This window comes from Dermacentor albipictus, chromosome 3, assembly GCF_038994185.2.
Source record: "Dermacentor albipictus isolate Rhodes 1998 colony chromosome 3, USDA_Dalb.pri_finalv2, whole genome shotgun sequence".
Classification (NCBI taxonomy): domain Eukaryota; kingdom Metazoa; phylum Arthropoda; class Arachnida; order Ixodida; family Ixodidae; genus Dermacentor; species Dermacentor albipictus.
In genome coordinates, this window is record NC_091823.1 from 97,898,377 (window position 1) to 97,916,310 (window position 17,934).

At 44.3% G+C, this 17,934-nt stretch overlaps 1 protein-coding gene across 3 annotated transcripts in view; it reads left to right on the plus strand.

Annotated features, from left to right (window-relative positions):
• The window catches only part of LOC139057872 (uncharacterized), a 328,200-nt gene that overhangs the window by 203,142 nt on the left and 107,124 nt on the right, over nt 1-17,934 (plus strand). The gene's annotated exons all lie outside the window — the stretch shown is intronic.

A 17,934-nucleotide genomic window follows, 5' to 3' on the forward strand; every position in this document is an offset into this window, starting at 1 on the left:
AAAGTTTACAAATCCGTAACTCTGCAGCAAAATGATATAGTACAGCGCGACAAACTGCATATGTTATAGCATCTAAAGCACAAGTTTTACATATAAACTTTGGAGCTTGCATGAAATCGTTGTGAGGCTTACGTATATTTTCAAAACGTCATACTCACAAATTAGTTCTATATTTGAGAACCATGTGTATTAAATCTACTTTGTTTGCTTTTGACGGACTATTATGTGACGTTTACAGAATTCTCTTAGCATTTTTCATTACTGTGTTCCAAGGCTGTAAATGTTCATTTTTTTATTCATTTTTTTCGATTTTCAGCAATTTTTAGCAAATATTCATGGCCTAAATATTCGTCTATATATTCGTGTGTGCCAGGACTATGATCTAGATTCTTCAACTTATGAATGTACCACTTTGTGAATCATGGCTTGCATTTTCACGAAGCAAAAGCGTCCATTACTTCTCTCAAGCAACAAGAGAAAGGAAATAGTTATTTGAAATTATGGTTTGCTATCGCCGAGATGATGAATATAACTGGTGTTTGTGTTAAATGCATCATTTAGCAATAATAGGACTGCCTCAGAAACACGAAGCCAAATAGAGTTGATATTTATAATCCGTGGAATAAAATCACACTTGGTCTTTCAGGCAAATATGCGGGCTCCCATGCTCTGCATAAGAAATACTCACCCGACTGAGATCTCCAAGGCAGCACATTCTAGTAAATAGCCTATTTTCGGTTACGGTACAGCGTTGTATGCTCGCTGTATATTTCCCAAATATGAGCGTTGGTGCTTGTACACTGCGTAAGACAAGCTTCTACGAAATATATTTATCCACTGTTTTCTCTACTTTCCCTGTTCCATTGAGGCACAATTGAACTCTACGAACGCGGTCGTTGCTTTTGCGCCACGTCAATGAAAAAATACATCGAATGTGATCGTATATGTAACGCGAAACCACAGGTTTTGCAGCATACAGCCCTCTTAACTAAAACAGAGCAGTTTGTAGAAAACAGGTGTTCTATGTTTTCTATATTAACTGTCAAATGGTACTTCCTCTCTGTTGAACAGGTGTTTGCGCATGGTTCTTTTCTACCTCGAAACAAACTCAGAACCGCATGAAACACTGCGAGCAACAAAGACACATACCTTTGCGTAAAGGATGCAGTCGAAAGCGCTCGATAAACGCTATAAAGTAGACTTTTTAATTAAGCTCAGTCGACTCGTGTGAGGCAGCAACTTTGCATGGCTATGAATGTGGGCAGTTCACAAAGTGTTTCGCTAAGCCTGTCTCCAGAATAAAGAAGAAATAATCTCCTGCTCGTGTAGAAAGGAAGGCCACTCGGATACCCATGCAGTTCTTCTTCCTGAACCTGAGAGATTGGTCCGCCATTTTTCTTTCCTTGAAAAATGTCTCTGACAAAGCAATTCATCTCTGGCCTTTCTTGCGTTCATCTTGCTACAGCGATCTATCCATTCCTGACCTCGTCGGCACAGCCAAGCCATTATTCTTGCTTCTTCTTACACTACTTTCGGAAACGGGAAGTTAATCAGGCAAGTTCCGGCAAAAATCGCGATCACGTGCGGTCATAATGTCCCGCAGAAACGTTGAAGTAATGTTTGCCGTTCCTCAGTCTTCGATCTTAGCTTCGCTCTTCCAAGGATGGCTGTCCTATTTCCGGCATCGAGTAGGACACGACGTCCTACTTTCTCTTCCTATGTTTTATCGGATGCCTGCCTTGCAGTGTCTGCGGGCAGCTTGAATTTATTGGTCATCGCCCAATTGGGATATTTTTACCGATAATGTGCACTGTCACTTCGCGAAACTGCGTAGTAACATAACCACAGATAGCAGGAATTTATAGTATGGTACATTTGTGGCTTTATTATATTTTCGGCAACCTTGAACTTTTGATTCGGCTTTCTATGACAGTGTTTTATGGGACTCTTTAAAGAAGCGTATCAACAAAGTGGCCAGGAGTTTTTGTTGATTGCTCGATAGATGACCCAACAAAATATTTACAAATACAGAGTCAAGTGAAGGGAGGGGCAATACTGACTTCGAAATGGATGAACAGGGGACGACTATGGTGCTGTCTCAGAGGTAGCTTTGGTGAGTTTTTCTGATTTTAAGCGCCTACTAACAGTACGTGTTTGCAACAGAGAACACGCCGGGCGCTCCATGGCCTTGTCGCATGGTGGTCATATCGTTGGGTAGTCGTATAGTGAGAGCACTCTAATATACGGCGTCTGCGATGCGCCGTGTTGGAAGGTCGCATTCATTAGAAATGCTTTGAGAGCTAGGGAGTAACACCGAAATGAGTGGTTAGATGAATATTTCACTGATAGAGAGCCCAATGTTTCACTCTCTAGATAAATGGTGGAAACTACAGTGCGTTAAAAACCGGCCAAAGAATGCAGCACGGACGGATGCAATATTTCCCAAGATGTCAAACTAGAGACGGTAAGAGTTACGCAACTCTGTCCACTCATTTTTCATTATTTCTACAAAAACTTCACCGAAGTTTTCATTGCCACCCAAGCTTTAAGATGGGATGATAATTTCTGTTTTCCTAATGATTGCCAATATGCGATGGAAAATAAATTAAAAGCACAACTTCAGAAATTGCTTGGGAATAAATACTGCAGCATCTAGACGCCTGTAAGAAAAGTACGTGAAAAATAACTATATTTTCTCGTCTTATTCTCCCAGCGGATTGAAGCACGAAAATTGAGAAACTCAACTGCTGCACTCAGTACGAACTACTTCATTTATATTGCACGTGCTTCGTGATAACCCAAAATGTGCTGTTTAGTTTTTAAGAAAACGGAACACATGGAATAGTTCATCTCATACGTTTCTGTTGAAATTTCTCTAAACTAAGATGTCGAAACAAGCTGTGTGTGTCTGCTATCTTCCTTTTTAATTTCATCGGTGTCCAAATCCGTACTGACTTTGCTTCCCTGAATAGACTATCCAGAAGAACCTCATTAGTGTTTTCAGATGCTAACAATGGCAGCCGCTCGTCGTGCTTCGTTCCTAAAAACGAAACCGCTTATAAACGTTTACGGCACTACGCTATGACAACTTTTTAATGAGCTGCGTTGATAAGTTCACGATGTACGTCATGTTTCCTTCGTGTTTGTATAGAAAAAGAAAGTTGTGAAAATCGTGAAACTCCAAAAGAGGGAAGCTCTAAACTTCTATCTTTTCCTTCAGGAGAACTAGAGTTGTCAAAAAAAGATTTAAAAAGAAGGCAAATGAGCATATATGTACTTTCTTTTAGTTCCATGCATAGGTGTCTATAGTATGGGAATGGCACTCTCCTGCAACACACGCAAGACGCGTAACTAGAATATGAGCACACTGGTAGCAAGACCCAGACGTCGGTTTCCGTTAGGGTGCGAAGATTTCGTCTAGCAGGCCACATTACGTCCTTCCGAGGTTCGCAAATAAATAGGAGTGTGCGCAGCAGCAACAGCACCAACAAAAACAACAAAACCGTCACAATCATTATCACAGTGTGTACTTGGACGTAGTGGGGTGCACTGCGCTTGATGCCTACAAATGCACTCATGTTGTGCATAGGTTTCACTATACTGACATGATTTATGACCTCGATTCCAAGATGCGCCAATCTTTCAAAATTATATACATTATTTCAAGACCTCAGGTGACTGGATGGAGACAAATAAATTGCCACCCTAACGTTACAGGCACATTGTCAACGGTCCCGGTGTATACGATGTTGCGGCGCTAGGTTATGTTTCGAACCCGGCTCCATATAGTAACGTGGCGGAGGCTACGGGTTGAAGAAATCAGTAGCTTGGAAGTTGGAAATCGAAAACCAACAGGTTTAGTGGCATTCGAACAAAACTTATTTACTTCGATGAATAGCGAAAACAGAAAAAGTCAAGTGTATTTCAAAGGGCGTCTGGATTAGCGCCATTTCCGTGGCACACAGCCTTTCCTTTTTCTCGGCGCCGTCACTGTAACACCTCTGTTAAAACACTTCCTCCTGGTGGTAGCCAGCTACACATAGATCACCAGCCAATGAAGAAGCACATACAATAGTGTCGCAGACAGCATATCAGGCCGGCAAATCCCCCCACACTCCTCAAGATCCAGCGGGCACAAAGGTGCAGAGAGGATCTGACCATGGAAATGGGAGAGATCTTTTACTGCCAACTGTTCTCCTCCGCATGTTCTCAGTAGAGGACATGGAGCAGTTCGGGGCCGTTTTCTTGCGGAAAACATCCACGAGTCCTTCGCGTCATCTCAGCCTCCCCTATAGTGAAAATTTATTCTTCCTGTCGTAGTGCATCTTCTGTGACGAGGAGAGCTCGTTACGGGAAAATTAGCAGCAGCCCGCATCGCGTGGGAACTGTCCTCCGACTATCTTCTGCGCGTGGCTCTCACAGTGTACTCTTGGGCGTGACCAACAGCATGTTGTCTACGGCAGTCATAACAGCCTCGTGCCCCGCCAAAATAATCACAGAGGGTAGCAGCCACCGCTGCTGCATGGAGATACGACTTCATGTTCTACAGAAGAGTACCAGAAACTCACCGTCGATTGCCACATTGTGGGGTATAACGACTAACAGATTCTTCCAGCAGCCCAAGCCAGCACTCATTCCCCTCTGAACAAGCCAGACTAAAACAGGGATGACGATCAATCTTTATTCAGTAGCTGTTCGCGCAATGCACACACTCAAAACTTTCTCTACTCCCTCATGCTGATCAACCACACGTGCTACGCTACGCATCTGCAAACACATTCGTACTACGAAATCAAAGTCAAGTAGCAATTTTGAGTAATCATAAATAGCGAACCCGGACCACCTAAGTGAGTGACTAGGTACATCCGCAGTTCTATTCACTTGGCCCTCCTTGTACTAAATGTCAGAATGATATTCGTGGAGAATGAGGCTCCACCACAGGAGGCGACTGTTCTTTAATGTCGCGGTTTGCAGCCAGGCCAGGAGACAATGGTCCGTCTTTACGGTGAATTTGGTGCCCCCGAGGTAGCATTGGAAGTGCTGAATTGCCTGTACAATAAAAGCACATTGTTTTCCAACGCGCAATATGCCATCTCACGAGAGCTCAGTTCACGGCTCATATAAAGCTTGGGATGTTCGTTACTGCCGTCATCCCTCTGGCAGAGAATGGCACCTGCATCACTTGCATCACGCTGGACTGTGAATTATCGGTTAAAATCAGGAGCTCAGAATGCTGGATGGCTAATCAATACAGCCTTCAGGCTTAAGAAGAAAGCTTCCTTCTTTTCATCTCAGACAACGTTCATCGGTTCTGTCCCACGGAGAGCATCAGTCAGGGGCTTGCCAAAGATTGATAAACCCGAATGTAAGAACTATACTACCCAGTGACCCCTAAAGATGTCCTAATGTTCATCTTAGTTTTCGGCCGAGGATAGTCTGCTGCCGCTTAAATCTTAGCTTCACTAGGTTTCCTAACACCTTGACCCATGTGGTAACCTAGGATGTCCATGGCCGCCCTTGCAAGACAACACTTTTCGGCCTTTATTCGGAGCCCAGCTTGAAGCATACGACTGAGCATCGCTCTACGGTGCACCAAATGAAATGCTTATGAATCAGAGACAAACCGCAATGCCATCGAAATAGGGCACAGCAAATGCTTCACAACCCTTTAGAACACTATTTATAAGACGTGAAAAACAAAAGGGAAGCATTTTTGACTCCAAAGCTCATCATTAGGTGCATAGCGGCCTGTTGGCGTGACGAATGAAGCGTTTAAAAAAATCAAAATTATTGTGTTTTACGTGCAAAAACCACTTTCTGATTATGAGTCGTGTCGTAGTAGAGGACTCCAGAAATTTTCCAACACCCAACTCCCAACACCATTGCCACTGAGCAACCACGGCGGATCAATTATGCGTTTCTGCTGGCTCGTTCAGTGAGCAGTACTTGCCAGTACTCTCGAGTAAAGTCTAGCGTAGTCACATATAGGTTGCTAGGCTCAAATGTTCGACCCTCTCCTCAACATTTGGAATATGATACACTTGATCCTTGGTGAGAGCATTTAATTTACGAAAGTCTGCTACGGGCTGTGGGTCTTTACGCGGAGGTGCCACGAAGATCGTAGGTAAAGCGCATTCACTCTCGGAGTGCTTGATTACTCCTAATTCGAGCATGCGCTTCACTTCTCTGTCAAGGATTTCTCTCTGCCTAGGAAAGAATCGATAACACTTTAAATGCACTAACTCCCCACACATCAGGTCAGTGCCGTGCTCAGTCAAATCAGTTCTACCCGGTCTGTCCACGAAGCATTAATCAAACTTTGCTATAATTTCGCTGCGATCAGACAGCTGGGACTCCTTTACTTCCTCTCTCTGCTCAGTCCTCTTCAGCAATTCTTGAACGCTACTTCCCCCTTCACTTAGGCAAACCAAGTTGTCTTCCACCTGCCCAGTAGGCAACTCTCCTCTATTTCCACTTAGAAGTGTAGCTAAACTACTTGAGAGTGGCGGCAATAACGCATTCTCAAGGGCAACCTAGTTCTGCAGTTCGCGAGACTGATTATCCCGCTGACCGGTCTCTGGTGTCTCGTCATCGCGGTGGTCTGCAGTGTGCTCAACCGTTTCCGCCACAGTCCTATGGGTCGTTCCCTCCATAATGTAAAACTCGGAAGTAGGTTGAGCTGGCAATTCTCGCGCCTTTGGTCAGGTTAATGCTTGAACAGCCCGGTCACCAAAAATGATGCCCCTTTCTCGCGAATAAATATTTGATTTGTTTGAGAAGAAGTGCGAATAACATTTAGAGAGCTTTACTGAAATGGCAGGTTGTGTTGTTAGCTTACCGAAAAGGCCCTCGATGACCATTGTCGCGATTGGCAAGCACCCCCTATGTTATTCCACCACCTGGTGGATCCATGCACATTGGCCTGAGTAGCCGGATGGTGACATATACGATGAATAAGCAACCTCCATTGTTGCCCCCTAGTCGTGCCGTGCTCTGCACGGTTTCCCGTTTACTACCACGTCATGCATGTCACGCTAAAACAACTTAATGTTTTATTCCCACTCACTGACATATGAAAACGCAACCCTTTCCTTTGTGCAGTTTAACGCCGTGTGACCCTGCTCATTGCATTTGTAGGAAGTGAAGGTTTCCTAGTTTCAAAAGTGTTGTTTGTCTTTTGTGTATTGGTCACTTTTTCACTTGGTTCACTGTAGTCCTTTGCTTTCTTTTTACCTGAAGGGACCTTTTCTTCCTCTCTCTCAAGTCCAGGGCGCGAAGGGTGCTTTAGATAACGGTTATTTGCACTTGTTTTCGAATGGTAGGCCCTTTGAACACCTAGGTTGCTGCTAAGCTGTCGGTACGATACGTACTCCTCGACAAGTTCGGCCGATTTTGCCACAAAATGTACGTCGCCCCGGTCCTGTAACCAATTCTTTTCTTGCTCTGGGAGACAGTTGCAAAACTGATCTAACAGAGTTCTCTCCACTACAGCGTTCCTTTCACAATAGGGCTCAGTGCCTTTTAACCTTTCGGCTAAGTTTACTCTTAAATTGTAAAAAAAAGAATCCGGGATAGCTTTCATTCCTCGACTGCTTGGTGCCCCCAAAGTTTTGTCTAAACGCTTCTGCACTAAGTCTCTACTTTCTCAGAAGGCAAGCCTTGACCCTCTCGTAGTTGTCCGCAGCCTCCTAGCTGATCAGCGCAACAACCTCTGCTGCCTCGCAGGGCCGAACCGTCAGTAGCCTCTCAGACGATGTTTCTCGCTCAAACGACAGTTTATCGCACGTTCGTTCAAAATTTCTAAGATACAGAACAATATCTGCTCATACCACACATGGTTGCATGCACCTAGACATTTTGAACTCTGCCTCCTTGTTGAGAGGAGGTACCGCTTCCTGCGGACGATCGCCCACCTATTACTCAAGTTCCAACCTTCAGAGTTCAATCTCGCGTCCACCCTTTTTGCCTCATACTTCTGTCTTTTTTCCTCCATTTGTCGCTTTCGCTGCCGCCTTCCTTTCTCCTTTCCCCCCCTCTTGCTGCTGTTTTTCTTTCTCCCTTTCCTGCTTTTGCTGCTGTCTTAGCTGCGATTCAATTTTTTAGTTTGACGAGGCTCCATGTTTCACTGAGCTCGAAAATCGGCCCACAAATCAATGACTGCCTGTCTGATCATAGGTTTTCGTGCCAAACCCATTGTACCAATCCCCACTTCCTCGCACAACAGCAACAGGTCCGGCTTCTGCAGCCTCTACAATCCGATTATCTTTTCGAGTGCCTGCTACTTCCAAAATAACAATCCGAAAGCACCTAACCTCTAGGCTTTCAGCAGAGTTATCGACCAGTTCTAAACGCTAACCTTCTTTCAGAACATAGTTCACATCAAAGGAAAAGCCGAGCACTTACCCACACGTGATTGATGTGTCGAGACAGCTGCTCTCCAGCTGGCCGCACCATTGTTGCCTCTTGTAGCTTCGCATGTCCCCACTCATCTCCATTTCTTGTGGTGTTAGGTGATGTCTCGAACCCGGCTCCATATGGTAGCTTGGCGGAGGCTTACGGCTGAAGAAATCAGAAGCTTGGAAGTTGGGAAATTGAAAACGAACAGGTTTACTGGCACTCGAACAAAATCTATTGAAATCGTTGAATATTAAAAACAGAAAAAAATCAACTGTTTAGCAACTAGCATCTGGATGCATCTTTTCCATGGCCTAGAGACCTTCTTCGTTCTCTGCAACGTCCCTATAATACCTCTGTTCAAACAATTTCTCCTGGCGGTAGCGAATCACACAGAGGTCGCCACCCACCAAGAGGACAGCCAATGAAGAATCACATATAACACTGTCGCAAACGGAATATCAGACCGGTGACCCCTCCCCAAGATCCATATGGCACAGCGGCGTAGATAGAATCTGGCCATAGGAAATAGGAGAGATCTTTTACACTCAACTCCTCTTATCCGCTGCTTGTCAGTAGAGGGAAGGCAGTGGTTTATGGCCGCTTCCTTCTGGAAAACGTCGACAAGTCCTTCGCGTCGTGTCGGCCTCCCTGGCAGTGGCAACTCTTTCTTTGTGTCGTAGCGCTTCTTCTCTGAGGAGGGGAGCTCGTTACGGGAACATTAGCGTCACACAGCATTGCGTGGGAGCTGTCCTCCGACTGTCTTCCCACCATGGATCTCGAATATTACTCTTGGTCGTGACCAACAGTATATTGTCACGTGGTAGTGACGTTAAAGAACACAGTAGCAGTACTGTGAAAGACAAAACTAGCTTTTATACCGCTGCATTATTGCGCTCATACTCGCATCCAGTCATACATGCCACACTTGCTCATGTTATCATTTACGTTGACTCGATACAGATTGATAACCACCCATGATAACACTCACGTCCATGCAAAAAGAAATATTTGCAATATTGGAAAGCAAGTAGTTCCACATCCGCCAAAAATACGAATCCCACAATGTGCGGTACCGTAGGCGATAAGGACAGAAGTGCATTAATCTCTCTACACTGCTGGAAAGGGGTTTTGTAGGAAACATGCTCCAGACATCACTGATTGGGTGCTCATCTAGGAAAAGGAAAATCAACAGCAGCCTTTGAATTAAAATCACAATGCTTCCGTTTTAGTAGAACCGTGTAATCTTTCGTTTAACCTTCTTTTTCAATGCACCAACTCTCGGTAACTGTCAGTTGTTGAGATGTTCACGTTAACCCACCACTTCTGTCTCTATGTGTTCCCGTCAGTGCGAGGTCACCGGCATACATCACCGTTCATACCCACGTCCAATCAAGTTTTGTCGCTGCACAGAAGCTGTATCGCACGTCTTCAATATCAGTGTGGAGCGAGTACGAGTACAGTGTATCGATGCGTATGCCAACCATCGCTCGTGTCACAAATGCGCTGGTTGTACGGCAAAAGCAATGTACCGCGCATTCAATGTACGCATACAAAGAGAGGCGCTACCATTCGATAAGCGCAAGAGACTACCGCGGGCATTCAGGGGGGAAAGCAGGGGGGAACGATAAGAAGAAAAACTGCAGCAGTAACGATAGTATGGCCAGTGTGCGGAAGTAGGCAACAGTACCGTCGGTTTCAAAAACTCAAAACGTTTCTTCAGGAAATACCCACCATTCCATCCCACGCTAAGTAGGGAGGAAGCCGTGCACCCACGAATACTCTAAACAAATTTATTCGCACGTGCCACATTGATGCACAAGATACGTCCCACGCTATATGAATACAGCTGGCTATTCTGCGGAATACCCGATACGCTCTATCACAGGGTTGGGGAGAGGGCAATGGGGTCATGGAGGTACCAAGAAATAGATCGCCATTTATAGAGCCGTGGGAGGTCCTGGTGACTAGCGCTGAGCCGGAGGACCAGCGACGACTAATCGACTGAGCAAAGCGGACAGCCCAGGGCCATGGCATACGGCACTAATGAAGCCACCCACCTGAGGGCGACATACACAATATCGCCGCCTCTATTTTTATGAATGTTTATTTCAACACCTTAAAAACGCTTGAAGCACCTAACGTACAAGCGCAATTTTTGTACCAACTAGGAACACCGACTAGCCTTTGAGGCTATCGGTTAATATATAAAAAGGTTACGTCCTGGAAAACCATGTGTACGAGAACCTAATAGCAGTATTGAAAACACGTTGACCTAGCGTAAAAAGTAATACCTTCAGTAAGGAAGCAGTGGCACGTGTCGGCGTTCATAGTTTGTTCATAGTGCTCCATAGTTCAGTCAATAATTTATTTACACGCTGTAAAGAGTTTTGCCCGAAGCGTACCCGGCAATTCCAGGCACACAGAACTAGGGGATATCTTATGCCGTGCTCTCCTTTCTGGTTGCTATGCATGAGGTAGAAAGTAAACAGTTTTCACTGCAAGCTTTTGACCAGTTGTGTACAGGTTGCAGCGTACTAGGCCACTGATCTCAGAGTGAATACGAAACTCATTTAAGTTTGCCTAACTACAACAAATATGTTTTACATGGTAGCTCATTCGTAGCACTGATGAATGCTTAAGGAACTATTTTACCGGTACGGTATGTGGGGGCGCAGTCGCAGGGGGGGGAGAGGGGGGCGGAGGTTAGCCTGGGGTGCACAGGCTGTAGTCATACTCCCACTGCACACTCTCTATATGGGTAGCCATGTTTTTCTGACTCAAGGTATGCAGATCATTTCTGGTGACGAACTACGCAGAAATGTGACAGAGGTTCCACGGAATAATCGGGGCTAGTGCCTTTATGTAGCAAGACTTCAAAAAGCCTTCCGACCCGTAAGGCTGTGTGTTACGGCGGTGGCTCTGTTACTACGGCAATAAGATCAGGTCCAATAAGTGCTTGACCCCGTGTTTCGCGTCTGCATTCTGGGCTTCAAATTTTATTACTGAAAGTCAATGCGAGTATTTAGCAATGACTTTATCAATGCTGGTAAAGTTTATTCAAAGTACTGAAAATGTGCGGCGAAATACGTTGCTGTTCTAGATACGTTTCAGCACTGTGCGAAACTGAATAATGTTAACCGACAGAGTAGTTTAATGTCTCGCAGTGTTTCTCGAAACTGGTTCAAGCACAGTGCTTCCAGCAAAAAGGTATAGCGTTTAAACGTTTTTGACTTCAGTTCCTCAGTTGCAATATTCCACCTAACAACAACAAATAAAAAGTTACTTCGCGTTTTTTTCATCAATGTCAATATCTTGCGTCACACCCTCTAATTTTCATCGATTGTAAAGTTTGTAAGTATTGTAAGTATAGTGTAAAGGATCGAAATGTGGATTCAGATTCACATCTTACCTAATACAATCCAATACTGATACAACGTGGTCAAAGCGTACCTAATGCTGGCATCTAAGGCAAATGTATGTTTTATACCGCCCAGTGTTTGTGTTCAAATTATATTCGTATAACCGCTACCATAATTATTCTACCTGATGGTTGCCTATAAGTTGAGAACAATCTATATGCCTCTGAATCACGGGTGCACACAGATTTCGCAGACGCTTTTAGCGAAACTCATTTTCGTTCAGGAGTGGCAATGCACAATCGCTGCGGGCGATCTTTCGAGGGAACAAAGTGCCGTTACCTCTCACAGTGTGCAGACAGCATTCGCAGTCATCAAGCCACTCAGAGCAAAGTTGAAGCACAAGCACAGATTGCATGCGTAATGCGAAGTGCGCCTTCGGACTCCGCTTATGAAACCAGTCTGCTGCGGCAGGGGCAAACGAGTTTTTGAATACTGGGGATCCTCTCAAAATAAATAACGGCCAGAGCAGACACATACGGATAATTAAATATGCAGGAAAGGACGCCAGCGTTTTTCCCCATGATTAAGCCCTAGAGCGCTTTGAATGATGCGGAGTCAGTTGCACTCTCCCTAAGAATGCCAGGCAAACGATTTATGCGCCTCTGTGAAGCTGACGTAAACAGATGGACGCGATTCAATCGGAATGAGCCCCTTGATTAGGATATTTTTTTATGGGGGGCGCCATTGTGTGCAACACTTCAGACACTCATTCTCCGCCAACAGTCCTAGCTCTTGAAAAGAAACCAAGCAGGCAACGTTTCACTTGCGATCTATCTCTGCGAAGGTGGCTGCGACATGTGAAGAAGCGGGATGCTTGTGCCATTGGGAGCGAAGGGCGATCACCTAGCTGTGATGATCCAAGCCTTGCCGCTTCGATGCCATCGCTAGCGCTCCCCTATTTATGCAACCGGCGCGTTTCGATTCTTTTGAAACAAAGGAAGGGAAAAAATGCAGGGGAAATTGAGAGAACGTTGAAGGGAGAACACAGCTCGCATTAGCAAGGCGAGAATTCGCGCCGCCTGCGACATCCTTAATGACCACGCAATTAGCCTATTTCTCCCGTAGAAGTGCATCTTATTAGGGCTAGCAGTGTCTGTACCGTTGGCGGGGCCTTCTTTTGTTCTATCACGACCAGCACTCCCTTCAAATGGCCTCCCTAAACGCCCGGCCTCTTAACGCTGCCCATTGTATTCCAGTAGCGTTTATTTTAGCGGCTCCTACCAATCACACATCCTAAGCGACCACGCTGTTGAAAGAATTCTCATTATCTCAGCTTCCTGCTTGCGACGTCTGGAATAAGAAGAAAAAAAAATCGTTATCGCAACAGCAGATTATATCTTGGTATTTGCGCTTTCTTACTGCCTCCTTCGATACCACGTGAAAAATCTTCGAGGCGTACATTTTAAGCTTGCAAACTGAGTCGCGCTGATTTTCTTCTATATCCAATAAGTAAGTTTCGGCCTTGTGCACTGACTCCTAGTACTTTACATGCGCTGGTTTCCCCTACTGGTACTTGGTGCACTTTTCCAATTAAAAGATTGGCAGGGTGCCTGAAGACATTTCCTTCGCCTAATCAATAAATTCTGTCAAAGCATTTTATATCGGGCATGTAACGGCTCGCATCTTCAGTTGAGTAATGTGTGCTGAAAATTGATTGAACTTGTAGTGTACGGTGAGACATGTACAAAGCCTTGCATATATGAAGATATTTTCACACAAATCTTTTAGCAATTAATTTTAATTAGCCACTTTCTACTCAGTGTTCGATTCAAACAGCCCGTAATTTGTGGTTAATAAAACTGGTCCGCTGACACATGTTGTATTTGCTTGTATATACCTAATCTTACTTCGCATATTCTCCAAGTTAGTGACAAATGGTATATTAGCAAGCTTCTGGCAGCGTTCCCCTGCTCCACACTTCGAGACCAATCGGGAGACATCATTGTGAATGAAAATTCCCGGCACCTTCATTGATCAACTGTTCGACGAACGGCAGAAATTGAACATGGAAAGTATTAGCCCTCTGAATGCTGATCCTAACTGCGATACATCAGGCGTTCATCTAGGCGTTGGGGAGCAGAAGTGGAAGCAAAATTAATAAAATGAATGCAAAGATATTTGAGGACCAAGAAAAATATTGGCAAAAGATTCCCATGATGGTCCTCTCGCTAGAGAGGACCATGACACAGTAGTGTCAAATGTGCGGCGCCGGAAAGGCTGGATATTTTATTGTTAATTCCTCAAAGCGGTTCTCTCGTATCTAGTGCACATCTTGAATTTTCTCTCTGACAACTAATATTGCATTCCTGTGCATCGTGCACTTATTTTTCGACGTGTTTTAGTAGACCCCCTTACTATATGGTCATGATTTTTGCCAGAAAAAAAAAAAGGACATGCGGCACATGTGCCTGCATCACCACCATTCTAGCCTTTAACGCGGAGGCGTCCATTTCTAAGGATAACGTGCAAGGCCATTTGGACTTGGCATAAAATGTGTCTTGGTCTTCAAGAGCCATTCGTCTGATTCGCCGCACATTTAGGCGTCTGGAAATTTCCAACCAGGTCCATTCACTGACGACGATTGAGCGCACATGCCGTTATCTTCCACAATCCTCAATACAATCGCTGGCTCACTAGAAAGGCAGGGATTGTTGTCCCGTTATATATTTATAGCTTTGGTGCGGCAAATACGCCACTACCATTCTTAAATTGCCAAACGAGATGTTCCGCTGCCATGAAAATGCCGAAAGCACGGCCGCTGGTTTTAAAGCCTTTTTAGATTACGAACAAAACAATATGTACAATATCGATCTCGGAAGACGAAACATCGTTTAGTTTATTTTTTTACGTTGATGTCTCGAATTCGTTCGCACCTGCAGTAACGAGAAACAACCAAATGCGCAGTTTCATTGCGAGCAGCTTAATGCATTCTATACAAGCAATTCCCAAATGAAGTGACCGGTCATTATAGGTCGTTTTGCATGCCAATAACTCAGTAGGTCAATGCAAACTAAGAAATAGCTCGAACCTAGAAAACTGCGGGTTTCTTTTGTTTTTCATGGCTTCCTGCGCTGATATCATCAAACTGGTGAGGTTTAAAATTGCGTTACCGCGACTGAAATTAGTAACTAAAACGCAACACTTTCGTTTTACACTTTCTTACACTGAGAGTCAGAGCGGTAAAAATACGGAGAGGGGGGGTGGGAGATAGGTTTGCAGAGGCGAGCACTAGCGTGACTGTAGAGACACAACAAGAATTACTACTGTCATAAATAATTTATTCGGCACACAAACCACTCCAGCGCACAAAAAGACAAAGATACCTTGTTCTCTTGTTCAAAACCTGCCCCAGCGTTAATGAATTTTTCACCACTGTTGACTTTTTCCCCCTCTTATGCCTATAGCTACATCTGAGCTGAAAAATTACCCCCCCCCCCTCGCACATGCAAATATTAATTCTGTAAGCACAGTGCCATTGGGCCCATGCCACAATGTTCCAATATTTTTGCAAAATACGATATTATTTGCGCCTCCGGAACACGCAAGCTCGTCACAAAATGAATTCCGTGTTTGCGAAGAACCACCTTCTATTATCCGTCTCACTTTTCTGGGGGCCTACAATGTCTTCAAAGGGCAGCAAAAGAAATCCTATGGAAAGATGTAGCCTCCCTGCAACCTACATGCCTATGCAGAGGCTGTTGTTCTTAGTTTGTCCCGAAGCTGCTCTCCTTCTAGTGTCTCTTTCGTTAGTTAATATACCTATATAGATCGTAGCTAGATGTGCCTCTACGCTGACGTAAAATAAAATAAGGGCTTAGGGCGTTTTTTATGCGAATGCGAATGAGATCACGAGACAGCGATTGAGATTACTCATGTGTGATGTATTCGCGCATGAAAATACTTCTCCTCTTGCCTGTCTCACAGATACTTGCCTATATATATATATATATATATATATATATATATATATATATATATAGTACTTACACATATAGCCGTATAGGTTATCTGTTGATAGGCTGCGTATTAGTTCAACGACATATGTCTGTGATATTGCAACACAAACTGTTGTGCGGTGGAATAGATAGCATGAGAGGCGCGCATGCACTCACGACCGTCAAGAATCGCGATCGTCTCTCATTATCACACCAATATCACCATCGTTTACTAACATCCGAAGCGTAATATCCAAACATGAAATGGTTTCTTGCTTCCTTGCAGATGCCGATTCTGACACGCTCATTCTCACCGAAACCTGGCTGCATCCAGATATTTCTGATTACGAAATGTTTTCCTTCGTCAGCACTTATAATATATACCGGCATGACCGCCTTGACAGGCGAGGTGTTGGCGTCATTCTTGCGGCTAAGAGAGTCATTACAGCTTATTACGTTAGCTCATACTCGAACCTCGAGATTGTTTGGGCCGCCTGTCTAACCCGTTCTACGAAGGTATTCATTGGTGCCTGTTACCGTCCTCCTGATTCACATCAAACCTTTGCCACCGATCTTCGCAACAGTATTGCTACTACAATCAAGGCCTGTGCAGCGGATATCATTTATCTATTAGGGGATCTTAATTTTCCACACACTGACTGGGCAAAGCTAACCTCTATCTGTCGAGTGTCGTTAGATTACATTAATTTAACCCTAGACTACAACTTCACCCAGACTGTCAACCAACATATAATTTAACAAGAAGGGCAAGAAGGGCCCCTTTAGTATAAACTTTGCCAATTGTACAATGTCATTCAATATTTTCACAAGTGTACGTTGCGTGAGTCCTACTCCCGTTAGTGTTTGCGGAGATTGTGTGTGTGACATGAATCATCGTCACCGATTAATAATACGCCGTGGCTTTGGTGTCAAGCGCGCTGGCTCCGAAAGAACTGGGAATCCATTAGGGTGCCTTGACAGTCAGCCACCAAACAATAGGAAATGTCAACATGGAAGGTGCTGTAAGCCATCCCAGAGAGTGCTCATCCGCAAAGTGGATAGTGACATCGTTTTACTCAGACAGCAGAATGGCAGCTAAAATAAAATAGAAGCACTTCGTAAGCTACATGGCTCGGAAGAGGAACCTACGCAACGGAGAAGTGAGTTTGGCGGATGCTTGTGGTTAAAGCCTCGTGCCTGGTGCGTCAGTTTTCGTACGTTTTATTTACATCTTCGCATTACTTGGTGACAAGCTTTTATGCAAAGATTAACTGCGTCTTTCATTGGCTGAATTAGGCGACGACGCCCGGAAACTGGCACAACTCTTGGTATTACGTCCAATATTACTTTGAAACATAGATAAGCGATCAGGCGACGCACTGAATATTACTAATGAAAAAAGAAAAGAAATTTACTGTTACGCAAATACAAGAACGAAAAATACTACTCCACTGAAAGTTTCCCAGTGGTCTGCTAATTTTACCTAAAACGACATATCGCTTTTTTGTACAGCCAAAATATTATTAGATTGTTTTTTACTCGATCAGGCTAACGAAAAACACATTCTGCGGTGACCACCATATAATCTGTAAAGAAGGTTTTTAGGAGCGTTGAAAGCGTCAAGGTCATAATTCAGTGCCACAACTTCCGGTTCTATGCATAACGATAAGCTCAACCTCCAATAAGTATACATCCGGCTTTGTCTATATCGTCATATCTTGATAGCATACTTATGATAACCTTAATATTTCCATTTTTAAATACCAACAAGCACGTCATTTGCAAAATGTCATGCAAATCGAATGTGAAATCTTGGTGCGCTCTCATACATGAAAAAAATATGAGATAGAAAGAAAGTGTGTCACGACCTGTGCTGGCTGCGTACACTGATAACCACGTTCGAGTGATATTCAAGTCCGCGGCCATGTTTTAGAGCTGGTCTAGTTATGCTCAAGGACAAGGAAAACTTTGAGCTAGCAAATAGATGTAGGACAGAGGTACCTGTTATTAGAGACACAGTTCATGTCTCGAGGAGGACACCTTGTTGTGGCTCGAGCTAGCGTTTAGACCAGGAATCCTCCAGGCCAAGTGATGAGTACGTCCTGGGGAAAGAGCGAAGGAAAAAGGCTTATTTTGCATTATTTACACTGGCTCCAGATACGGAAGCCCACTCCACATATGAG